This window comes from Peromyscus leucopus, chromosome 23 (assembly GCF_004664715.2).
Source record: "Peromyscus leucopus breed LL Stock chromosome 23, UCI_PerLeu_2.1, whole genome shotgun sequence".
Lineage (NCBI taxonomy): Eukaryota > Metazoa > Chordata > Mammalia > Rodentia > Cricetidae > Peromyscus > Peromyscus leucopus.
This window is the reverse complement of record NC_051082.1, coordinates 25704791-25730366: the sequence shown is the minus strand read 5'-3', so window position 1 is coordinate 25730366 and position 25576 is coordinate 25704791. Positions and strand designations below refer to the sequence as shown.

At 50.0% G+C, this 25576-nt stretch overlaps 1 protein-coding gene across 1 annotated transcript in view; it reads left to right on the top strand.

The window, feature by feature from the left end:
- Window positions 1-19533: 19533 nt before the first annotated feature.
- Gtf2ird1 (GTF2I repeat domain containing 1) overlaps window positions 19534-25576 on the top strand; it is a 91399-nt gene continuing 85356 nt past the window's right edge. The window contains 1 exon segment of the mRNA XM_037198295.1: window positions 19534-19710. The gene's annotated coding sequence lies outside the window, so the exon portion shown is untranslated.

The following is a 25576-nucleotide window of genomic DNA, read 5'->3' as shown; positions in this document are numbered from 1 at the left end:
CTGCAATCCCAACACTTGGTAGGCAGAGACTGGAAGGTTAGGAGTTCGAGGCTAATATGAGCAACATAGTGAGTTTCAGGCCAGCCTGGACTACCTGAGACTCTATCTTAAAAACACAAAACAACAAACAAATAAAAAACAAAATTGTACCTGCCGGTCAGTGGTGGCACACTCCTTTAACCCCAGTACTCCGGAAGCAGAGCCAGGTGGATCTCTGTGAGTTCGAGGACAGCCTGGTCTACAGAGGGAGATCCAGGAGAGGCACCAAAACTACACAGAGAAACCCTGTCTCAAAAAAAAAAAAAAAAAAAAAAAAAAAAAAAAAAAAATCGTGGGCAAACTGAAAAATAAAACAAAGGCTGGGGAGTTGCCTCGGTAGTTAAAGCTAAGCAAAGAGATGGGAGCTCAGATCCCCAGAACCCAGAGGATTCACAGAGCAGCCTGGCTCTAGAGAGCAGCCATATCGGTGAGCTCTGGGTTCGACTGAGAGACCCTGCCTGGAAGAATGAGGTCGGAGAGCAGTCAAGGAAGATTCCAAACATCCACCTCCAGCACCTGAGCACCCACATGCAGGCACACCTACTCGCTCACGCGCACACGTGCACCCCACACACATTCAAACACGCACGCATACACGTGCATTCTACACAAACGTCGACATAAAAAGAAGAAAAAAGAAGCCGGGTGGGGATGGAGCACTCGGGAGGCAGAGCCAGGCGGATCTCTGTGGGTTTGAGGTCAGCCTGGGCTACAGAGCGAGTTCCAGAACAGCCAGGGCTACACAGAGAAATTCTGCCTCAAATAAATAAATATAAAAAGAAATCAAGTAAAATTTAAAACTGGAACAAAATTACCTGTGACTGCCTCTGTCTCCTTGATGTCTACCTCATTTTCTTGATCTTTTTTTTTTTTTTTTTTTAATTATAGACAGGGTTTTACTATGCAGCCCTGGCTGGCCTAGAAGTCTCTATGTAGACTAGGTTGGACTTGAACTCACAGATATCTGTCTGCCTCTGTCTCCTGAGTACTGGGACTAAAAGTATGTACCACCATACACAGATCAATAGACATATATATATATGTGTGTGTGTATATATATATAGTATATATATATATGTGTATATATATACATACATATATATGAGAGAGGAAAGAGAGAGAGAGATTTATTCTGTAAGTTCTGGTACTCTAGAGAACCCTGACTAATACAATGTGTCTGTGTGTGGATATGTGCACATGAGTCAGGTACCCCTGGAGTTAAGAAGAATATACTGGGACCGGAGAGATGGCTAAGAGGTTAAGAACACTGACTGCTCTTCCAGAGGACCCAGCACCTACATGGTGGCTCACGACCGTCTGTAACTCTAGTTCCAGGGGACCCAACACCCATAGCAAAACACCAATGCACATTAAAAAAAAAAAAAAAAAAAAAGAATACACTGACTCTATTGGAGCTAGAATTACAGGTGGTTGTGAGTCATCCAATGTGGGTGCTAGGAGCTGGATTCAGGTCTCTTCTGGTACACATTTTCAGCTGCTGAGACATCCATCGCTCCAGCCCCCATTTTTTTTTTTTTTTTTTTTGCTTCATCTTTCTTTTTCTTTTTCTTTTTTTTTTTTTTTAATTTTTTTTTTGAGACTGGGTTTCTCTGTGTAGCGTTGGCTGTCCTGGAACTCACTCTGTAGACTAGGCTGGCCTCGAACTCCCAGAGGCCCACCTGCTTCTTCTATGGTATTTAAATTATTTTTTTTTGTTTTTTATTTTTTGTTTTGAGACAGGGTTTCTCTGTGTAGTTTGGTGCCTGTCCTGGATCTCACTCTGTAGACCAGGCTGGCCTCGAACTCACAGAGATCCACCTGTCTCTGCCTCCCGAGTGCTGGGATTAAAGGTGTGCACTACCTAATTTCTGAACTTAATTTTTAAAGACATTTTATTTTTATTCATGTGTATGATTGTGTGTCTGTGTAGATGAACGCTGGTACCCATGGAGTCCAGAAGAGGATGTCGGATCCTCTGGAGCTGGAGTTACAGGCAACTGTGAGCCACCCAGCATGGCTGCTAAGATCCACACTTGAGTTCTCCTCGAAAGCAGCAAGAACTCTTAACTGCTGAACCATCTCTATGCCCCTTCCAATAACTGTTTTTGAGACAGGGTCTCACTTTATAGTGCTGGCTGGCCTATAATTTGCTATGGAGACCATACTGGCCTTGAACTCACAGAGATAGGCCTGCCTCAGCCTGCCAAGTGCTGGGATTAAAGATATGCACTACCATGGTTAGCTTTTGGGGACAGGGTCTTACTCCATAACCCAGACTGGTCTCAAGCCAGCCTGTGACATCATTCTCCGCTACTTGGATGTTGTTGGAATTCCGAGTCTGAGCTACTATGCCTGGATAAGTGTTTTGTTTTGTTTTGTTTTAATTATAATAATGTAAATCCCTAAGTTAATTTTACAGAGTTAGCTATCAAGGTCTTGATCCATCAAGATCTTTAGTAAATTTATTCCAAAACACCTTGTAATTGTTTTGGACTAGTCAAATCACGGTGCAAGGACAATTGCTGTCCATATGGGAAAAGAATGAAAATAGATTCCCACCTCCCACATAAGCAAAAGCCAGACCCAGATCAAATAACTACGTGTGAAAAGTAAAGTTGTAAAACTTTCAAAACAAAATGTAGAACAGGGAAATGTACGTGACTAGAAAAAACAGACACCGTAGTTCAAACCGTCTCTTTAAAAACTTCTCTGTCTCTCTCTATATATCTATATCTATATGTATATACATATGCATATGTATGTATATATATGGTTTTCTCTATATGTTGTTTTTTCAACACAGGGTTTTTCTGTGTTGCCTTGGCTGTAGAACTCTGTAGATTGGGTAGACTCTGGGTAGACTGTAGACTCTGTGGACTGGGTAGACTCTGGGTAGACTGTAGACTCTGTGGACTGGGTAGACTCTGGGTAGACTGTAGACTCTGTGGACTGGGTAGACTCTGGGTAGACTGTAGACTCTGTGGACTGGGTAGACTCTGGGTAGACTGTAGACTCTGTGGACTGGGTAGACTCTGGGTAGACTGTAGACTCTGTGGACTGGGTAGACTCTGGGTAGACTGTAGACTCTGTGGACTGGGTAGACTGTAGACTCTGAGTGCTGGGATTCAAGGCGTGTGCCCCCATGCCCTGCAGAAGTCCTCTATATTTTTATTTATATGTGTTCGGGTGTGCCTGTTTGTCTGTATGTGCACCATGTCATACAGGTGTTCATGGAGGCCAACAGGGGGCGTCAGGTTACAGGTGGTTGTGAACTGCCTGATATGGGTGGTGGGAGGGAGCTAGGCCCTCTGTAAGTCATCCTGCCAATCCCTCAGTCCCTCGGTCTCTTTTTTTTGTTTGTTTGTTTGTTTTTCTGAGACAGGGTTTCTCTGTGTAGCTTTGCGCCTTTCCTGGAACTCGCTTTGGAGACCAGGCTGGCCTCGAACTCACAGAGATCCGCCTGCCTCTGCCTCCTGAGTGCTGGGATTAAAGGCGTGTGACACCACTGCCCGGCTAGTCCCTCAGTCTCTTGTTGAAGATTATTTATCAGGGGCCCAGCCAGCAATGTGCTAGCCTTTCAGGAGAAAGGGCCTACATTTAACCTCTAGAGCCTGTGGAAACAGTTGGGCATGGTAATCCTAGTGTTAGGAGGTTTAGGTTGGGACCCTGAGTTCCAGGTTGGTGAGAAACCCTGCATCAAAAAACAGGATGGGGGACAGAGAGGTGACTCAGTGGATAAGGACATTTGCCACCTAGCCTCAGGGCTGGAGTTCAATCTCAGGACCCATGTGGCTGAAGAAAAGAGTCAATAAGTTGTTCTTTGACTATGGCGTGTATGTATGCACATGACACACACACACACACACACACACACACACACACACACACGGCACGGGGGGGGCACTATTCTTGGTTGTCAACCTGACTACATCTAGAATTAACTAAAACTCAAAAAGTGGAGGGCACACCTGTAAGGGATTTCTGCTTAATTTGAAGTGGGAAGATCACTTCTAATCCAGATCTTTGAAGTAGGAAGATACACCTTCAATCCAGATCTAACCTGCTCCATGCCTTCTCCTGGCAGCCTGTGTACAGACATGAGAGAAGGAAACTTTTGCTCTCTGCCTGCTTGCTCTGGCCTCGCTAGCAAGTCCATTCCTTCACTGACATTGGCGCCCACTTCTGGACTCCAGCATACACTGATGACCAGCTGAGACATCCAGCCTCACAGACTGAGCAACTACTGGATTCTTGGACCTTCTGTTCATATCCAGCCATTGTTTGATTAGCTGGACAGCAGCCTATAAGTCATTCTAATAAATCCCCTTTCTGTGTAGAGAGATTCATTCTGTAAGTTCTGTTACTTGATTAATACACAGAGAGAGACAGAGAGAGAGAGAGAGAGAGAGAGAGAGAGAGAGAGAGTTAGGCCTTACCTGTCCTACCATATTGGTATGTTTCTTTTCTTTTCTTTTTTTTTTTTTAATATTTATTTATTATGTATACAGTGTTCTGTCTGCATGTGTCTCTGCAGGCCAGAAGAGGGTACCAGATATCATTACAGATGGTTGTGAGCCACCATGTGGTTGCTGGGAATTGAACTCAGGACCTTTGGAAGAACAGTCTGTGTTCTTAACCACTGAGCCATCTCTCCAGCCCCTTGGTATGTTCCTTTCAAGTTGAGGTCACCTCAAAGTCCAAAATGAATGGTGGTGCTCCAGCCATCGCATCTATATTCCAGGCGACATTCTGAAGAACATGAGAAATGCTCCAGAATTCCCATGGGTATATTCTGTCACAGTTCACTGACCATATATCAGTCTTCTGATCACACCTGTTTGGAAACCAGACTGTAATCTCAGTACTTGGGAGGCTGAGGCAGAAAGATCAAGAGGTGTTTTTTCTTTGTTGTTTTGTTTGTTTGTTTTGACCTGATCTATGTAAGAATGTTCTTTGTTTGTTTGTTTTCTTTTTCTTTCTTTCTTTCTTTCTTTTCTTTTTTTTTTTTTTTTTGGTTTTTCCAGACAGGGTTTCTCTGTGTAGCCTTGTGCCTTTCCTGGATCTTGCTCTGTAGACCAGGCTGGCCTCGAGCTCACAAAGATCCGCCTGCCTCTGCCTCCCGAGTGCTGGGATTAAAGGCATTTGCCACCACCGCCTGGCTTTAAATAAATCTTTTTTATAAAGAATATTTTTATATCAATAAACAAACAGCCCAAGGGGCAGGACAGGCCTGTTATCTCAGCTACCTACAAGGCTGAGGCAGAGAATAGATAGTTCAAGACTAGCATGGACCTCGTCTAAAAAATAATAAGGAAAAAAAAAGGGCTAAGGGTATAATTCAGCAGTAGAGCCCCTGCCTAGAATCCCCCAGTGAGGGGCTGGGGTGTGGCTCAGTGGTAGAACACCTGCCTAGAATCCCCCAGTGAGGGGCTGGGGTGTAGCCCCTCATGTGTAAGGCCTCAGGTTCAATCCCCAATACTGTGTTAAAATAAAGAAAGTTTGCATCCTGTTTTTAGGCTATTTGAGAGGCAGAAAGTCCATTGAGCCTGAGGCATGCTGGGCGACTGAAGAGCAAAGAGGAAGTCTGCACTCGAATTTCAAAACCAGGCATTTGGAGTTAGCTAGTTCTGTGTGCCCAGGTCCCTGCCAGGCCACGGGAGGGACCAGAGAACAGGAAGGTACGGAAAGGAAAGGTTCTTTCTGTGCTCATGATAAAGCCTCAGGCCAGGTCAGAAAACCAGAGCATCCTGGGAGGAGCTAGTCTGTTGCCTGATAGGACGAGGAGTGAAGCAAATTGGAGAAACTGGAACTCTTGGTGAGGTGCCTGTAGATGGCAGGTTGGGACTGAGGCCTGGAGTGCAGGAAGGGTTTCCTTATAGCCCAGGCTTGCTCCACTGGAAAAAAAAAAAAAAAAGATTTATTTTTGGTTGTGTGTGTACATGTGCATGTGTGTGTAGTTGCCAGAGGAGGACAGAAGAGGGCGTCAGATCCCCTGGAGCCAGAGTAACAGGCAGTTGTATGTGGGTGCTGGGAACTGAACTTGGATCCTCTGCAAGAGCAGCAAGCATTCTTAACCACTGAGCCATCTCTCCAGCCCCTCCTCTTTCCCTTCACTGTATTCCCCACTGTGTGAAATGGGACACAGTTTAATTCCTCCACCGAACCCCCAAATAAGTTCTGGATAATCCCTCCCACACCAGACCTTACATTTGTCATCTGTGAAATGGATCCTTCATATCCTTTCTCTCTCTCTCTCTCTCTCTCTCTCTCTCTCTCTCTCTCTCTCTCCCTCTCTCTTTTAATTCGTTTTTTTTTTTTTTTTTTTTTTTTTTTTGTTTTTGATTTTTGAGACAGGGTCTCTATATAGCCCTGGGCGTCCTGGAACTCACTCTGTACATCAAGCTGGCCTCCAGCTTAGAGATAGGGCTGGGATCAAAGGCGCGCACCACCAAAGGCGCGCACCGCCGCCGCCACCACCACCGCCCGGCTTTATCCTTCCTCTTATAAAGGAATGAAAAAGACCCTGCGAGATTTCTAAATCCCAGAACTGCGCAAAACCCCTTAGTGATGACGCTGTTTCTATCCCTCGTGCCCTGTGAATTCACAAGGGGAAACAGAAGCCCAAAGAGCTCAAACGCACGCACATGGGTGTTCGATCGCTCTCAACAGGTCCCCGCCGCGTCAGAGTTTTGGAATAAAAAGGACCATGTTCTTTGCTTTGCTGAGCCTCCTCCTCCAAGAGTGAGGGGCCCCACTGGAGGAGGGGGTATCTGCTGCCTTCTTTGGTACCTCGCAAATGTTAATTGGGGGAAATTATGCAAAGACGGGAGATGCTCATTTGCATGTTAACGAGGTGGCTATATTAAAAATAGCAAGAGGAAAAAGTTAAGTTTGGGATTGAAGCGAGCCTGCCAGACATTCTGTGGGAGATCCAGGCTCCTGGCATCGAAAGGTGGAGGTGTAACCTGGCTTGATTGGACAGGGACACCACCACCCCCGCCCCAGCTCTAATAGCTTGGGACCTCCGTCCTGTCCTCTAACTCCTGGAGGGTAACCCTTTCACACACTGGACAGATTTTCAGTCACTTCTGGCTGTCTCTCCTCAGCATGTAACCTGCTGTTGCCCTCAGGATACCCGGTCCACTAGCCTCCTCTCCTGACACTGCCAGGAAGAGCTACCTTCATCTGGTCACCCAGTTTCACTTTGAGTGTGAGCCTTTCCCTAGAGGCATTCCGGCTGCCTAGGACAGCGTGGGGCAGCTGGAATGGTAGGTGTTTTCCACTGAGCCAGCTCTACAGTCTCCCAAGTTCCAGGGCATGGGTGCTTTCTTGCGACTCTGGGACTAGCTGAGCTATTCTATCTATCTGTCTGTCTGTCTGTCTGTCTGTCTGTCTGTCTATCTATCTACCTACCTACCTTTCTATTGTTTTTTTTCGAGACAGGGTTGCTCTGTGTAGCCTGCTGTCCTGGAACTCGCTCTGTAGACCAGGCTGGCCTCAAACTCAGAGATCTGCTTTCCTCTGCCTCCTGGGTGCTGAGATTAAAAGTGTGCGCCTTGCACCACCGCTGCCTGGATGACAAGCTTATTATTATTATTATTATTATTATTATTATTATTATTATTTATTGTTTTCTTTTTCGAGACAGGGTTTCTCTGTATAGCTTTGGAGCCTGTCCTGGATCTTGCTTTGTAGACCAGGCTGGCCCCGAACTCACAGAGATCCACCTGCCTCTGCTTCCCGAGTGCTGGGATTTAAAGGCATGCACCATCACTACCTGGCTAGCAAGTTTTTTTTTTTTTAAAGAAACTTATTTATTTAATATTTATGTGAATGTGCTTGAGTGTATGCATAGAAGCGTGCAGGAGCTTTCGGAGGTGAAAAGAAGGGGTCAGATCCCTTGCAGCTGGAGCTCCAGGCAGTGGTGAGCCTCCCGATGTGGATGCTGGGGACCAAACTCAGGTCCTCCGAGAGAGCAGCGCATGCTCTAAACTGCTGAGCCGCCTCTCCAGCCCGTCAAGCTGCTCCTTTTACGGGGATGGAGACAGGGTCCCGTGTATCCAAGGCTGACCTTCAACTTACTGTGTAGCTGAGGATGACCTTGAACTTCTCATCTCTCTGCCTCCACCTCCTGGACACTGGGGTTAGAGGCATGCACAGCTGTGCTAAGTCTAGGCAGTGCTGGGCGTGGAAACTAAGGTCTCATGCATGCCAGCCACGTACTTTATCCAGCGAGCCCCATCCCCACCCTCTGATTATTCTGACTCGGTTTTGTCTCTGATTAACAACTCTTTGGTACTATGAGAGCATTCCAGGATCTATAACAGCATACGACTCAGGCTGTGACCCTGTATTCCCATCAGGTGTCCGACCACTCAGAGACGGTCAAACCCAGCACGAGAGACGAGACTCTGGGTACTCCCATCCAGCCAGTCCTTAAGGACCGCTGAGGGGAGGAAGGAGATAGAGAGGAGGCTGATTATAAATTAGAAAGCAAAACGTATACAGGTCTTCCCTGATCCCAATAAACACCCATTGAGGGTATTAATCACTGGCGATTTGCAAGGGTTTGGTTTACTCGGCCGGGCAAGAGTCTCAGTGAGGCGTAGACTCGGGGTTGAGGATGGCTGCAGGCAGGACCACGAACCTTGGGAGGAGGAAGATGACGGCCACAAAACCACATTCCCCTCCCAGGAAGCCCCTCATTTACACTCCATGATCTATTTTTCATGGCTTACGTCATCGGGCTCCTAATAGCCTTGTGAGAAAGGTCCTATTTTAATCCATCTTATGACCAGGAACACAGGAGCGCAGAGAGGTTTTTGTGACGCTATTGGGTCACACAGGCAACAGAGAGCAATCAGTTCTGGGTTGTATTGTAGTTTTGCTTGATACTTGGTCACAGTAGACAGTCTGGCCATCCACCTGCATCAGCCTTTACAAGTCTGGAATTAGGAGCTTGCAACACCATACCTGGCTCCCCCCCCCTTTTCTTTTCTTCTCCTCTTCTCTTCTCTCTCTCTCTCTCTCTCTCTCTCTCTCTCTCTCTCTTTCTTTCTTCCTTCCTTCCTTCTTTTTGTTTTTGTTTTTTCAAAACAGGTTTCTCTATGTAGCCCCTGCTATCCTGGAACTCACTCTGTAGACCAGACTGGCCTGAAACTCACAGAGATCCACCTGCCTCTGCCTCCGGAGTGCTGGGATTAAAGGTGTGCTTCACCACTCCCTGGCTACCATGCCTGGCTTTAACCTGTATTCTTTTTGATGTTGTTGTTTTATTGAGACAGGGTCTCATGTACCCCCGGGTTGATATCAAATTTGCTGTGTAGCTGAGGATGACTTTGAACTCCTGATCTTCCTGGCTCTACCTTCCGAGTGCTGGGATTACAGGTCTGTGCTACCATGCCTGGTTTATAGCCTGTACTCTTTTATTTATCTATTTATTTATTTAGGTTATTTTTAAATTGAGACAGGGTTTCATGTAGCTCAGGCTAGTCAGAAACTTGGCTTTGTAGCTAAGGATGACCCTGAATTTCTGGTCCTCCTGCCTTCATCCTGAGTGCTAGGATTACAGGTGTGTCCCACCGTACCTAGTTTATGCCACGCTGGGGATATAGAATGCAAGGCTTCATACATTCTAGGCAAGTGCTCTGCCAACCCGAGCCAAATTCCCAGCTCAGGGCGGCTTCCCGCTTCCTCCACACCATTCTAAGGAGGGAGAGGGTAAAGGAGCCCCAGCGGGGCCAGGATTCCGGGGACCCTGTCCCTGTCCACCTCCCTTTGCTTACTCATCTTCCCCAAAACCTCTGCAGCTCGGCTGGCCCGACATTCCTCCTCCTCCTCGTCCACCCTGAAGGCAGTCGACCTGGGTCCTCAGTAGAATTAAAATAGACCTGACCTAAATTCAAACACAATACAGGCACTGAGAAACAGCCGCTTCAGCCTGGGTAGGAGAAGAAAAGGCACTTGAAGATAAACTTTCAGAGGATCCTGGATCTCCAGGTAGGAGAGCAGGCTGACCAGGGCCCGGAACACGGACTGTTCCTAAGACATCCCTAAGTGGGGCAGGAACGGAACTGGAGCTCAGCTGGCAAAGCGCCTGCCTGGCGTGTGTGTGTGTGTGTGTGTGTGTGTGTGTGTGTGTGTGTGTGTGTGTGTGGTCCCGGGGTGCCATCCCTAGCACTGTCCCAGCTCCTCAATAAGGTTCAAATGAAGCTGAGCATGGTAGCGCGGGCCTTTAATGGCAGTGCTCTGGAGGCAGAGGCAGGTGGATCTCTGTGAGTTCGAAGCCAGCCTGGTCTACAGAGCGAGTTCCAGGAGAGCCAGGGCTGTGTAGAGAGAGCTTGTCAAAAAAAAAAAAAATGATTGTATTTGCCTATACAATCATTTTGAAGCCAGCCTGGCCTACCTGGTGAGATCCTAACTCAAAACACCAAGAAAATGAGACAAACTCCGGGGCCTGTCAGGGCGAGAAGCACCTGCGTAGCCTGTGAAAGTTTGTGGGTTTTCATCTCCACACCTGTAAAAAAAAGACAAGAAGTGGGGGGGGGGGCTTTGCTGGGCGCTGGGCTCCCAACCAACGGTCCCACAGCTGGTGCCCACAGATGTGCCTCAGGCAGGTCTCCACCCTGACACTTGGGGCTCTGTCAGCTAAGGGAGTGTCTCTGAGCTTCGGGTCCACAAACGTAAGCTGAGGCTGTTGCTTGGTGCGGTGGTGTATGTCTGTCTTCTCAGCCTTGGGAGGCTGATGCAGGAGGATTGCCTGGAGTTCAAGGCTGGGACTCTCCAGGCCAGCATGACACTGTCTCAACCAACCAACCAACCAACCAACCAGCCCAGGGCTGGAGACAAGTGTGATGGTTAAGAGCATCCGCTGCTCTTGCAGAGAACCTGATTTTGGTTCCCATCACCTACATTGGGTGACCCACAAGCACATATAACTCCAGCCTGGGGGTGCATTTGACGCCCTGTTCTGGCCTCCACGGGCACCTGCACTCATGGGCACAAATGCACACACAGAGACACATCATAAAATTAAACAAACCAACAAACCAACCCTGCAGCTTCTCTGGAGCTTGTAGAGAGGGTCCTGGTTGGGAGAAGGGACCGGGATACGCGCGACCCCCCCCCCCCCCCTTCAGTGACACTCCCATTCCCGGCTGTCCCTCAAGCTCCGGGAAGCAGGGGCCTCACGCTTGGCTCTATCACAATATTTACCAACAGCGTCGCAATTGAGCCAGACAGCTTGGCAATTATAATCACGTTATCATTATTGCTGATAATTTTGATCATAAGCATAAATTATAAACAGGAGCAGGGCCCAGCGGGTGGGGGGCTCCCCCGCACCTCTGGGAAGGAGTTAGGGGCAGCTTCTCCCACCCTTCTCCCCTCCTGGCCAAGGCTGTGGGTGTCTCCTTCCTGAGGCCTGACCTAGAGATGCTGGTGACCCCAGGTGGCTTTTCCAGCCAGGGTCCCCGGGCTGTCCTGACTGTCTCCTACGAAGCCCCACTCTGCCGCACACAAACTATTAAGGTGCAATTACGAAGGGAGCCCGGCGCTCCAAATTGATCTCTCAGAAACGCCACAGCTGCAACCATGGAGACGGCCGAGTCAATTACATGCCTGGCTCTGTTCTTCAAAGATTCCAGCGGAGGAGAGGCAAGGGAGGCGGGGGAAGGGGGGCCGGGAGTGGAGAGAGGCAGAGAGAGGGAGCCCCGGGCTGAGGCGATACCCAGGGAGAGAGCTGGAGAAATCATGTAGTCCCAGAGACACCTCAAGAGAGGCAGAGATCCCGAGACAGAGAGAGATCTTGAAACGGAGAGAAGCAACCGGCTTCGCTTGCGTGGGGTGAACACGCAAGACAGTGTTCGCCGCAATCTCAGCATTGGGAAGGCAGAAGCAGGAGGATCACTAGTTTGGGACCAGCCTGGGATGCATAGCCATTTGAATGCCAGCCTGAGCTACATAGAAATAGACCCTGTTGCAACAACAACAACAAAAATAGATGCGCTGTGGGAGGCTATTTAAAAAGACGGAGCCGGGGGCTGGAGAGAAGGTGCCTTAAAAGCCTGATTGTTCTTGCAGAGGATCTGAGTTCGGTTCCCGGCACCCATGTTGGGCCAGCACCTACACCCACATATATACACATTAATTAAAAAAAAAAAAAAAAAAAAGATAGAACTAGTCATGGTGGCACATGCCTCTGATCTCAAGGCTCTGGAGGTGGAGGCAAGAAAATCAAAAGTTTTAGATGAGGCTGGGGGTCGTGGTTTGCAACTTTAATCCCAGCACAAAAGCAGAGGCCGGCAGATCTCTGAGTTTGAGGCCAGGCTGGAATACAAAAAACCCTGTCTCAAAAAACCCCAATATTTCCATACCTTGAATATTACTTCCTCTTCCCCTCTCCTTTTCTTTCTGGTGTTGTTTTTTTTTTTTTTTTTTCCTGAGACAGGGTTTCTCTGTGTAACAGTCCTGCCTGTCCTGTAGACCTTTGCCTCCTGAGTGCTGGGATTAAAGGTGTGTGCCACCGCCACCCAGCAAGAGTTATGTTCTTTTTTTTTTTTTTTAATTTATTTATTTTTATTTTATGTGCGTTGGTGTTTTCGCCTGCATGTGTGTCTGTGTGAGGGTTTCAGATCTTGGAGTTACAGACAGCTGTGAGCTGTTATGTGGGTGCTGGGAATTGAACCTGGGTCCTCTGGAAGAGCAGCCAGTGCTCTTAACCACTGAGCCCTCTCTCCATCTCTCCCAGTTTGTTTTATGTATGGTATAAAGGATGGAATCCATGTCCGTGCTGAGGATATGCTCTGCAGTGAGTATGCCCCCCCAGCCTTTCCTGAGGGGGCATCTAACGAGGAGCTTTACCACTGAGCCACACCTCAGTCCTCACTGGGGTGGGGGTAGGGGGTTCTAGACAGACACTCTGCTGTTACGTTACATTCTCAGCCCTTCACCTCATATTTATATTTATTTTATTTATAAAGTATGTTTGTGAGACAGAGTCTCGTGTATCTCAGGTTGGCTTAGGCTCACTAGATAGCTAAGAATAACCCAGAATTCCTAATCCTCCTGCCTCCTCCACTCCCCAAGTGCTGGGATTTCAGAAGTGTGCTGCCAAGCATGGTTTATGTGGTGCTGAGGATGGACCCAGGACTTTGTTCTTCCTGGGTAAGTCCTCCACCTACTGAGCCACATCCCAACTCCTATTTTTTTTTGTTTTGTTTTGTTTTATTGAGATGGAGTCTTACTAGATAGCTCAGGCAGGCTTTGAACTCACAGTCATCTCCTGTCTCACTCTCTCAACTTCTGGGATTGCAAACTTTTGCCAACAGGCTTGACTAGGCTTCTCTTTTTAATCTCAGGAACGTTTTTACATGTACTATTTATTTAGGGGTCAGGGGACATGTCACCGAGCACTTGTGGGGGTCAGAGGCGAACATGTGGGAACTGGTTCTCTTCTTCCACCCCGTGGGGCCTGGAGGCCAAACTCCATCATCAGTCTTAGGTGACAGGTTCCTTGACCTGCTGAGCCGTCTCTCTGGCCCTTAAGAATATCATTGTTTCTGCTGGGCGGTGGTGGCGCCCGCCTTTAATCCCAGCACTCGGGAGGCAGAGGCAGGTGGATCTCTGTGAGTTCGAGGCCAGCCTGGGCTACCGAGTGAGTTCCAGGAAAGGCGCAAAGCTACACAGAGAAACCCTGTCCCCCAAAACAACAACAAACAAACAAACAACAACAACAAAAAAGAATATCATTGTTTCTTAAGGAGAAACAGTAATTATCAGATGAGCTCCTGATCCTGAAGATAACAGGAAAGCCACGGTGGTGGTAGAGGCATGGCAGAGATCTGGAGAGTCCAGAGGTTAGGCCTACTGCTTGCTCTCTCCCTGGCTGCTGCAGAACTGCCCCTGCTTCTGTGTCCTGTGCCTTCCAAACCTGTAAGTCCTCGGGGTCCCTGTCCTCACCTTTTGCTTACTTCGAGGTCTCATCCAAAATAGTCTAGCCTCCAGCTTCCTCCGCGGTTCTCAGATGGGTTACCCTTTCACCTGCCTGTCCCCATTCCACCCTGGCTACTTAGCCCCGGGAAGCAAGGAACAGGGAGAGGTGGTCTAGAATGGCACAGACGGAGACCATACTGGCTTGATGGAGGCAGAGATCCAGGTCTCAAGAAGGCTAGAGACCGAGTGCCGTGGACAGCTGTCCCCAGTGACCAGCAGGGAGAGAACAGATCTCGCCACAGGAGCTCACAGGGTGACAGGGAAGCAGTGTGTCCCAATACACTCACTTCTGCAACTAGCCAGGTGAAGGTGAGATGTGGCTCAGTTGGTAGAGCGCTGGCCCGGCGTGCACAAAGCCCCGGGTACCACCCAGAAAGCACTCAAGAGGTTCATGAGGGTGCCGGGACCATAGCCCAGTGGTAGACTCCATGCTTAGCATGGATGAGGTCCTGGGTTCAATCCTCAGCACCCACCAGAGAGAGAGAGAGAGAGAGAGAAAGAGAGAGAGAGGTTCATGAAGGAGAAGCATCCTCAGGCTAGCCTGGGCTATGTGAAATCCAGTCATGAAAAAACGGTCTATTTTAGCTCTTTTTTTATTTTATTTTATTTATTTTATTTTTTTTTTGGTTTTTCAAGACAGGGTTTCTCTGTGTAGCTTTGCGCCTTTCCTGGAACTCTCTTTGGAGACCAGGCTGGCCTTGAACTCACAGAGATCCGCCTGCCTCTGCCTTCGAGTGCTGGGATTAAAGGCGGGCGCCACCACCGCCCAGCCATTAGCTTTATAGTTTTATATGTAATGTTCAGGAAGATAAGGCCCAGAGACTGATTTGGCCTGGGGTATACAGCGTCAGTAGAACCCATTGGTAAATCCGTATTGAACCGGGGTCATGGCACACCTCTTTAATCCCAGCACTCTGGAGGCAGAGGTAGGCAGATCTCTGTGAGTTCGAGGCCAGCCTGGTCTACAGAGTGAGTTCCAGGATAGCAGGGGCTACACAGAGAAACCCTGTCTCAAATATATATATATATATTCTGTATCACATGCAACTGAATGGAATGTGGGACATGGCAGGGCAAGGTTTCTGTTGTACACACTGTTCCCTGCTGGAAATGGACAGTGTATGGTTGTTTATTTAGCCTGTCTGGGGGGCAGTGGGAACCTAGAGGCTGGAAGCAGGGACTTGGTACCCACCCCTTACTTCTAGCCCTGCAGCCGTGGATTCTGTTGGCAAAGGGCAGACAGCAGCGTTCAGCTCCAAGGGTCTTCTGCCCCAACAGGTCTCAGCTCTGTAGGGCCCTAAGATCTAGGAGTTAGGGTTGGGGAACTATTTATTCCTTCTAGAAACCAACAACTGTCAGTGGCAGCAGAGATCAGACACAAGTATTCCTTTAATCTTTTTTTCCCCAGAGACAGGGTTTCTCTGTGTAGTTTTGGTGCCTGTCCTGGAACTCACTCTGTAGACCAGGCTGGCCTCCAACTCAGAGACCCGCCTCTTCTGCCTCCAGAGTGCTGGAATTAAAGGCGTGCACCACCACCGCCCGGCTAGTTCCTTTAATCTTTTATGGACCTCAACTCAGGTAAAACCGGATCCTTGGTTTAAGGAAGAAAAGCATTTTGCTGGTGTGAAGAAGAATTGGAGTTTATTAAATATAGAAAGAGGCCGAGTGTAGTGATCTACACTTTTAATCCCAGCACTTGGGAGGCAGAGGCAGGTGAATTTCTGTGAGTTTGAAGGTAGCCTGGTTTACAGAGTGAGTTCCAGGCTAGCCAGGGCTACATAGACCTTGCCAACAACTAAGAAAGGTGTTTGCTTAGGGAAAGAATAAGACACACGTAAGTCTGGGTATGGGCTTCTCCTAGAAGAGTCACGCTTAAGTGTCTTAGGAGTGGGCAAATATGCCATTTTAATGGCTCTCAACATCTCTTAATTTTTTTTTTCCCCCCGGAGCTGAGGACCGAACCCAGGGCCTTGCGCTTGCTAGGCAAGCGCTCTAACACTGAGCTAAATCCCCAACCCCATCTCTTAATTTTTTTTAAACATTTATTTATTTATGTAGTTATTTATTTGTTTGTCTGTTTATTTATGTGGGGCCGTTTACCTTTGCTGCGGCACCCTCACTTGGTAAGAGGATAAGCAGCTTGTGGGAATTGGTTTTCTCCTTGCGCTATGTGGGGCTGGGAATGGAACTCTGGTCCGGAGGCTTGGTGGCAAGTGTCTTTATCTACTAAGCTATCTGGCCACCCATTGCTCTCTGACAATTGGGATTATAAAATGGGGACCTTGGACAGGATGACAGTCTGATAAGGTAACACCAGGAGCCGTGGGGTCACACAAGGGCTTTTTCCTGAGACTGACAGATAATTGCAGGTTTTGAGCTGGAAAGGGAGAGAAAGGCCGCAGGCAGAAGTTGACTGCGTTGGATTGCAGATTCTCAGTTGGAGAGAGGCTTCGACCAGAGTCTAGAGGGCTCCTCTCTGTTCCCACACCCTCTTAATGTGTGTGTGTTTGTGTGTGTGTGTGTGTTCATGAGTATGTCTACATGTATGTGCATGCAGGTATGTGTGTGTAGGCCAGACGTCAATGTTAAGTGTGTTTCTCTGTTGTTTCCCACCTAGTTAGTATGTGTGTATGCACTTTCATGTGTGAGAACCTGGCACACAAGTCAGAAGACAAGCTTTACCTTCTGGCTTTTTTTTTTTTTGAAATGGTGTATCCTGTGTAGTCCTGGCTGTCCTGGAACTCGCTATGTTGACCAGGCTGGCCTTGAACTCACAGAGATCCACCTGCCTCTGCCCCTCGAGTGCTGGGGTCAAAGGCGTGTGCCACCACACGCAGCCCGGCTTGTTTGAGAGAGGGTCTCTCCTCCCGTCTCTGTGATTCCTGACACCTGTACTTTGTTTGGCCGATTGGTTTTGTTTTGAGGAAAGGTCTCAATATGTAGCCATAGGAAACTTCCTCTGTAGGCCAGGCTGGCCCTGAACTCACAGAGATCCGCTTGCCTTTGCCTCCCGAGTGCTGGGACAAAACTCAGGTGCCACCACCGCCCGGCCCCTTTTATTTTACGACAAATTCTCACTATGTAGCCTGGGGTGGTTTTAAACTTATTTTATTTATTTATTTGTGTGTGTGTGTGTGTGTGTGTGTGCGCGCGCGCGCGTGCACGCGCACCATGGCACGTGTGTGGAGGTCAGAGGGCAACTTGATGGAATGGTTCTTCCCTTCCACCACATGGGACCTGGGGGATCAAAGTCAGGTCATCTGGCTTGGTGGCAAGTGCCTTTACCCACTTGGCCATCTTGCCAGCCAATGAATTTTCAATTCTCCTGCCTCAGTCTGTACGATCATAGGCATGCAGGGGGAGGGGGGCGCCCCCCCAACCCAATGTGGCATAGAGATCTTACATGGAACATGACTTTCAGTGAGCGGACGATCAACACACGATGGCCTTTCTCAGCATTATCCACTGTGGGAGCCAGGCTGTGGTTGGCTCAGAGGCTGTGGGAAGGGGGAAGTGGAAACTCGGACGGGGGAACTGCCTTGCCCCCAGGGTCACGTGGGCAGAAACTGGAAGAGCCAGGATTTGAACTCAAACACTCGGCTGCCAGACCCTTGATATTTTGCCCTGACCTTGGTGTCAAAGCAGGGCAGGCACCAGGCAAGTGGGTCAGAGGGGCCATTTAGGTGGCCTCAAGGCATCCTTAGGTCTCCAGGGGCCCATCACCTATGGCCTCATTCCTGATCCCTGGTGCTCTGCCCAACCCCCTCGATGGGCGCCAGGGCCTCTCTGGCTCCTCCTTGGCCTGCTGAGGGAGGAGCTCTTGTAGAGAGGTTTGTGAACTTGTCCCCAGAGATGGTCACTCAAGGTTAATCGTCACTAAGGTGATGTGTTTGTGGGGAGGCCTGGAAGGAGACCAGGTAGGTGGTTAGGATCTGTAGATTCTTGTTTGCTTGTTTTCATGAAAGGTTCTCAGGTAGCCCAGGCTGGCCTCAAACTCCCTATGTTGCTTCAGATGACCTGGAACTCCTGATCCTCCGTCAGATCAGCTGGTTTTATGTGGAGCTGAAGGTCAACCCCAGGGCTTCAAGCATGCTAGATAACTGTCCTACTTACTAACTGAACTATATTCCTAACTCACCGTGTGTATCTGTGTGTCTCTGTGTGTTTTGACTTTTTGAGACAGGATCTCATAGCCCGGTGGGCTTCCAACTCTCAGGCCCTGGGATGTAAGCCACTAAGCCTAGCTCTTAGAAAAAAAATAAAAATAAATAGTTTTATTTTAGAATAGGGATTCTGTGTGGCCAGACTGGCCTGGAATTTCCTATGATGCCCAGTCTGACATGAACCCACAATCCTCCTGCCTCAGCCCCCTGAGTGCTGAGACTGCAGGCATGTTCATCCACCACGTCCTGACTCTGTTAACCTTGGATTTAGAGAAACTGGGGCAGGACCTCCCTGGATGGTTTGGAGACTTGTCTGCTACATTGACTCTCCCTCTGCTATACCTACCCCAACGAAGGTGTAGCCAGGGACTCGGGGATCACCTGGTTACTAACTCCTAGGTTGGTTGATTTAGGATATATAGTTTTGGGAAGGTTGGGGGAGAATGTCCCCCCCCCCATACACACATTCAGTAGCCTACAGAAGGTCAGATGGAAGGTCAAATAGAAATCTGGGTCTAAAAATTCTGTGTGGTAATGCTCTCTTGTAATCCCAGTATTTGGGAAGTCGAAGCAGGAGAATCAGGAATTGAAGGTCATCCTCAGCTACATAGAGAGTTTGAGGCCAGTGTGGGGTGTGTGAAACTCTGTCCTAAAACAATAATTAGGGCTTTAGGATGCAGCTGTGTTAGTAGAGTGGTTGGTTGCTGGTGGCCTTGCATGCAGAAAGCTCTGGGTTCGAGTCCTCCCTGGTGTAGGTACAAGTCTGTAATCCCAGCACTTGGGAGGTGGAGCCTGGAGGATCAGGTGTTCAAGGCTATCCTCAGTTTCAGGTGCTGCTTGTTCAGGATCCTAATCAGTTTGACCGCAGCCTGGGCTTCATGAGATCCTGAGATAATTATAAATAAATAAAAAGGCCTGGGTCAGCCTATCCAAGATGGAAACCTGGGGTCCCTCCCTTCCCGACCTTGGACACTTCGGGATAAGAGTGACCAGCAGGGTAAGCCACCCAGGGATCCTCCAGGCGTCCTCTGGGTGACCTTGAAGTATCCTGGTCTCCCTGGGGAGGGGGTTCTAATCCGCGGCTGGGGGACTCTCAAGGCCCCAAGGTTGTGAGTCCTCCCCCACGGTGGCACGGGGCGGGCCGTGCGGGCTAATCCCGTATGTAAATGACAGCCAATGGAGGGTGGTGTTGCGCGGGGCTGGGATTAGGGCCGGGGCGAATGGCTGGCAATCTTACTGGGATTACAGAACAAAGAGAGAACCTCCCAGAGCCCGGGCTCGGCTTCGCGCTCGCTCCGCGCCCCGCCCTCCGCCGCAGCCCGCGCCGGGGGTGGGGGCCCCGCGCAGCCCCCGGCCGGCCGCCCGCACCGCGTCCGCCCTCCTTCCCTCCCTCCCTCCGCTGATCCTGTCCCCCATTCCCGGATTATTAACTCGGCAACCAAAGGCGACTGGATCCACCGAGTCCTGGCCACCGGGCCGGGGCCGGGGCGCCCGGAGCGCTTGGGGATCCTGCAAGGTAAAAAAGGAGAAAGTTTGACGAGGGGTGGGGTGGGAGTGGGGGCTGGGGTGGGGAATGATGGAGAGGGGGTGCTCAGGGGCTCGCCTTGGCCTTGAGCCCCTGTTTTGTACACCCACCCACCCCCCTTCCAGTGTGTTGTGTGCATGGGAGGTCCCTTCCCCTCCCCTCCCCCTCCAGGTGTCTCCGTTCTAAGGCCCGCCTTTTGGGGTGTGTGTGCACGTGATCGGGATTATAATTCGAGTTTGGAGGGGGATGGGTTGGGATGGTCAGCTTCTTCCCTCCGGATACCTGCTGGAATCGGGGAAAGCGGGCACCCCTCTTACCCTCACATTCCCTGGAGGTGGAGAGAGAGGCGCCCCACTGGCCTGGAGCCCAGCAGGCCCGGATACAGTTGGGCGAATGAGGTCAGTGGTGCTGCCCTGCCGTGGGAGGTTGGTGGAAGGGGCGTCGGAAAGAGGCTTTAAAGACCTCCTCCCCCACCCCGCTTTTTTTCCCCTTCTCCTGTCTCCCAAAGCGCGAGCCGAGTCCGCACACTGTGCCCCAGAGCGGGCGGTTTCTTTTTAGGGGTGGGGGTCACCCTGGAAAGGGGCTGGCTGGCATGGTAGGAGCCGGACCGCTTTGGTTGGCTGGGGGTGACGGTAAAGAGACTTAGGTTAAGAGGGGCACAGAGGGTGCCGGGGAACAAGTTGGGGGAGCCTCGGCTGTGGGTGGTCTCTGAGTTCTTCCAGAGGAGGGGGAGGGGCCAAAAGGGTGCTCCGCGGCTCCCCATCCGGAGTTCAAGAAGTGATCTTGATCGTCGTGACACCCCCGGCCTGGCCGCCAGGCAGGAGCCGAGAGGGCAACCTTTCCCTGGCCTAGGCCCCGGGGGGAAGCTGGGGGAACGTGGCTCTGAAGAGTTCTTCTGCCCTGCCAGGAGGCTGGTGGAGGAGCTGTGTGGCTTTGGCATCTGGTCTGGCGACCCGGCATCCCAGGAGTAGACTTGAGGTGGCCGTTCCTGGGTCCCCATCCTGGGGAAGTGAAGGAACTCGGGAGCTGGGCTCACCTAGGGAGTGTGTGTATCTGGAATGTGGGGTGTGATGGCCGGGCTCCCGCAGCTCTTTAGAGGAGTGGGGATTTACGAGGGGCTTCTCTTCCGAGGCAGCGTCCGGGGTGCTCAGTGGTCAGTGCGCGCCGTGTGTTCCTCTGTTGTGGTCCTCCAGTCTCTCTGGCCTTGGGAGGTGCCTTGATCCGTTCATTTATTTTAGCAGCGTCATTCCCAGAGGGAAAGGGCACCGGCATCGATTATTTATTCTATTTGGAGCAAGAGGAAGTGGTAGGAGACTGGTGGCTGGCAGCTGGGAGGGGCTGGGGAGTGAGTGGGGCATGAAAATGGGGTGCCCATACCGTCCAGTATCTCGACATCATAAGTCACCTGTTTAGGGCTTCAGGAGTGGGTGAGATTGACTTTGACCTCTTTAGAGACGCTATCAGCAGACCTAGAAACAGGCCTAGCCTGGAGGTGAGGGGGGCGGGGGTGTCGGAACCCCCTAGCCTGTTTCTGTGTTGTGGAAAGCTCACACTGTATCTCCTTCTATAGCCAGTTCTGAGGATGACCTAGAAACTGCCGGTTCCAACTCCAAGGGTCCCAGTGGATCCCAGACAGGGAACCGGGAAAGGATTGGGTCTATGCAGTCCTCCTTGGCTGGTCATTGGACACAAGAGTTTGGTCTTGGGGAGAGTATCTCAAGGGGCATGCCTGACTTACTAAATCATCTAGATTCGGGGGAGAAGGGTCATTTATTTACATACTAATGACATTTTTGTTATCGTGTAAGGCAGGCTCCCAGGAGCCCAGCCGGCTCCTGACACGCGGCCGCAGTCTAGTGCCTTGGCTCTTGGAAATAGTCCGAAAGGCAGACATAATAATAGAGGTCTCGGAGGCAGCTGCTGCATGTGCAAAGATCGGGGCGTGTACCGTTGGGTAATAGCTGGGTTGTTGGGGACCCGAGCTGAGCTTCCCTGGTGGGAAGGCTTGGGGTATTCATCATGGTTTGTGTGTGACCTCGGGACCACAGCAGCAGCATCTCCTGGGCCTGGACCCTGGTTTTTCTCACCTTGGCCCACCTGGAGGACACCCTGGAAGCACTCAGGGGATACTTCTGTGGGCCCGGCTAAGGGAGGGTGTGTAATCGTGTAGAATTTTCCTCTTTTCTTTCAAACTTCAAGACTTGCCTGGTTACACTCTGTCCCCAGAGCCTACCACATCTGTCCTGGCTTTCTTCCGTCTCTGTCTTGCTTAGCTGTTCAAGTGCGTCCCCTTTGATTGCCCTCGATGTAAGTGGGGATGGGCTCTCGCTGTTCACTTGTTGAGTGGCTACATGTTGGAATGAACGAGTGAAACCCCCTGTTAATTTTCTCACATGCTGTGAAGCAGTAGGCTAATTAGGTAGTTACTTTATAGCTCAAGTTGACCTGTAACTCAGGACAGTCCTCCTTCTTCAGTCTCCCAAAAGCTGGGATCACAGGCATGTCCTAGTGTTTTTCTAGGACATCCTCTATTCCTGGTTCCCAAGGGACACCCTGTCAAGTTATTCCAACCTATGTGTTCCCCCAAACACAAACCTGGCACTGTGTTCTCCAGTCTGATCCTTTCTGCAGCTCTCTGTTCAGTGTGTGTGTGTGTGTGTGTGTGTGTGTGTGTGTGTGTGTGTGTGTGTGTGTGTGTGTGTGGCAAGCGGCCAGTGACACAAGCCAGGTTCTTTGGGACAAGCCAGCTGCCTGGAGCCTGCAGAAACCTTGACAGACACTTGAAAAGCAAGATTTGTGGGGGTTAATTCAGAAGCCCCAGGGGACAGAGCAGGATCCGCACCTCACACTGAGTTGGTTTTGTTTTTATTTTATTGATTGACTTACTATTTAAAACAGGGTCTCACTAGGTAGCCCAGGTTGTCCTTGAACTCATGATCTTTCTGCTTCCGCCCTCCCAAGTATTAGGATTGCAGGCAAGTGCCACCACGCTTGGCGTGAACTCAGGGTGCTCGAAGGCACTCCTGGATGAGGAGAGGTAGAGACGTGGACCCTTCAGAGAGTAGAGAAGTCCCAGCAGAGACTTAAAGTGGAAGGGGGCCTGGAAAAAGATGGATTTCTGGCCTGAGGAGTGGAATAGAATGGAGGGGGGGGGTGGGGGGTGGGGGGTGCGTGTCAGCACGCCTGTCTGAGGTCTAACAACCCCGATGGGAGCTGGGGAAATCGGTCGAGTGCTTGGCACCCGATCATGAGGATGTACGTCAATCCTAGCACCCATGTAAAGAGCCAGACAAGGTTGTGATCATTTGTTAATCCAGTACTGAGGACAAGGGGACAAATGGAGCCCTGGCTTGCTGGCCAGCCCATCTATCTAGCCTATTTGGTGAGGTCCCAGCGATAGGCCTGGTCTTAAAACAAGACAACGAGGTAGTTGAGAGTAATGATGCAGGCACTTGGGGAGGCGGAGGCAGGTGGATGGATCTCTGTGAGTTCGAGGCCTGCCAAGTCTACTTGTGAGTTCCAGGCCAGCTGGGGTACATCGTATTGAGACCCTGTCTCGAAAACAAAACAAGGTGGGCGACCCTCCAGAGGAACAGCCTCCCCGCCGCCCCAGACCTCTGGCTTCTGCGTGTGCTTGTACATACACACACACTAAAATGTTGCAGGATATTTGATTACACTGTGAACCCCCGAGATTGCGTGCCTTACTGGAAGAACCTGTTTCGAGTTGTGGTGTGGCTCAGCCCTTGCACACACCTGTAATCCAAGAGTTTTCTGCTTGAACCCTATAAACAGGATTAAGTCGGTCATAGGTCTGGAGGTGAAGCCAGCAACCCGTTGACAGGAAGTGAACATAGGATTATTAAGAAAAAAAACCATAGAGAGTAAGGGGAGTCAGGAGGATGGACAGAGAGATGCGCAGGAAGTAGAAGGGAGGGCCATGGAGTTTGAGAGACATGTTTGAGACGGTAGGAGAGAGGAGAGGCTTCTGGGACGTTGGTGGAGGAGGAAGGTCAGCTGGGTGCTGTCTCTGCCTCTCTGAGCTAGCAGGCTTTCACCCCAGCATCTGGCTCCCGAACCTTTGTTGTTAAAATTGAACGACTTGAGATTTTGTTAAAAACAACACTAAATAAAGAACAGAAAACTAATGTGACCCTGACTCTACCTCCCCATGGGCAGATCGTCATGGCTGGCTTGAAGTCTTCCTTCTTTCTAGTCTTCCTGTTTTGATGGTCACTTAGGTTCAGCAGCTTTTGAGGGTGCACAGGGTAGTGGGAAGCTGGGCAGCCTGGGTTCTCTTGCAGTTTACCCTCCACCTTGCCCTCTGACCCAAGAGGGACCTTTGCAGCTGCACCTACCTTGGGTCATCTCTCTAGAAGGACCTAGCTGACGTGGTCTGTGATTGGATGCCTTGTCAGTTTCAGACCCAGTGCCCCAGGTGATGGTGATAGACGGAAGAGGCTCCGAGTGCCTACTCGGTGGAGACGAGTTTTTCCTTCGGTGGATGGACTTTATCCATCTATGGGTGTGGGATGATTCATGGAATGTTCTGGACAGGGAGTGTGTAGGTCTCTCATTCCAGACACCTTTCTTCTTGACCCTGAGTGGAGAGTCTGGTTGACCTAGCTATTTGCAGGCTCACCTGTCTGCCTCCTTCAGGACCACCTGCTGCTGAAGTCTAGATTTAGCTAATAAAAATAAGGGCGGCTGGTTAAATTTGGACTGCCGCAGATAAGTTAGAGATGACGCAGTTCAACCAACAACTACTGTTCATTTATAGAGCACCCTGAACTGGAGCTCTTGGGGTTTATCTGCTAGCCCTATAGTTCTGTCCTGCAGGGGACTGAGGGTATGGGGCAGAGGAGGGAGGGGACTGGGGTCAGGGCTCACCTTAAGGGACAGAGCAAGTTGGCCTGATGTATAGTTCTCTTAACTTTTTGTGTGTGTGGGTGATGTGTGTATACATGTGTATATGTGAGTGTGTGTGTGTGTGTGTGTGTGTGTGTGTGTGTGTGTGTGTGTGTGTAGGCCAGAGGTTAGCCTTGGGTATTTTGTTTCTTAGTGTTTTTTTTCACCTTGGTTTTGTTCGTTTAGATTTGTTTTATTTTTAATTGTGTGTGTGTGTGTGTGTGTGTGTGTGTGTGTGTGTGTGTGCACATGCTTGTGTTGGCATATGGAAACCAGAGGTGGCTGATCTCCTGGAGCTGGAGTTACAGGTGGCTATGAGCCTCCTGACATGGGTGCTGGGAGCCAAACTGGGGTCCTCTGCAAGGACAGTCCACGCTCTTAGCTACTAAGCCAATTCTCCAACCTCTCCACCTTGAGTTTTGAGAAAGGGTCTCTCATTGGCCTAGAGCTCGCCATGTAAGCTTGGCTGACTCTCCAGAGGACCCCCCTCCCCACTCCCCGCCCCTGCTCAGGGATCTGCCTATTTCTGCCTCCCCAGTGCTGGGATTACAGGCGCTACCACGCCCAGCTTTAATTATCATTGTGTGTGTATCACGTGCATGTGCACCAAGGTACATAGTTCAGAGGATAGTTTTCAGGAATTGGTTCTGTCTTTCATGGGTCCTGGGGACTGAACTCAGGCCGGTCAGGTTTGGTGGTTCTCACCTTATCCACTGAGCCATCTCACTGACGCTTTGCTTTTCTCTATGGGTTCTGGGGATGTTTGTGCTGCAAGCAGTTTACCAACTAAACCATCTGCCCAGCTCCCCTTCTTTTAACTTTTTTTTTTTAAAAAAAGATTTATTTTTATATGCATTGGTGTTTTGCCTGCGTGTCTGTCTGTATGAGGGTGTCAGATCCCCTCAAACTGGAGTTACAGACAGTTGCGAGCTGCCATGTGGGTGCTGGG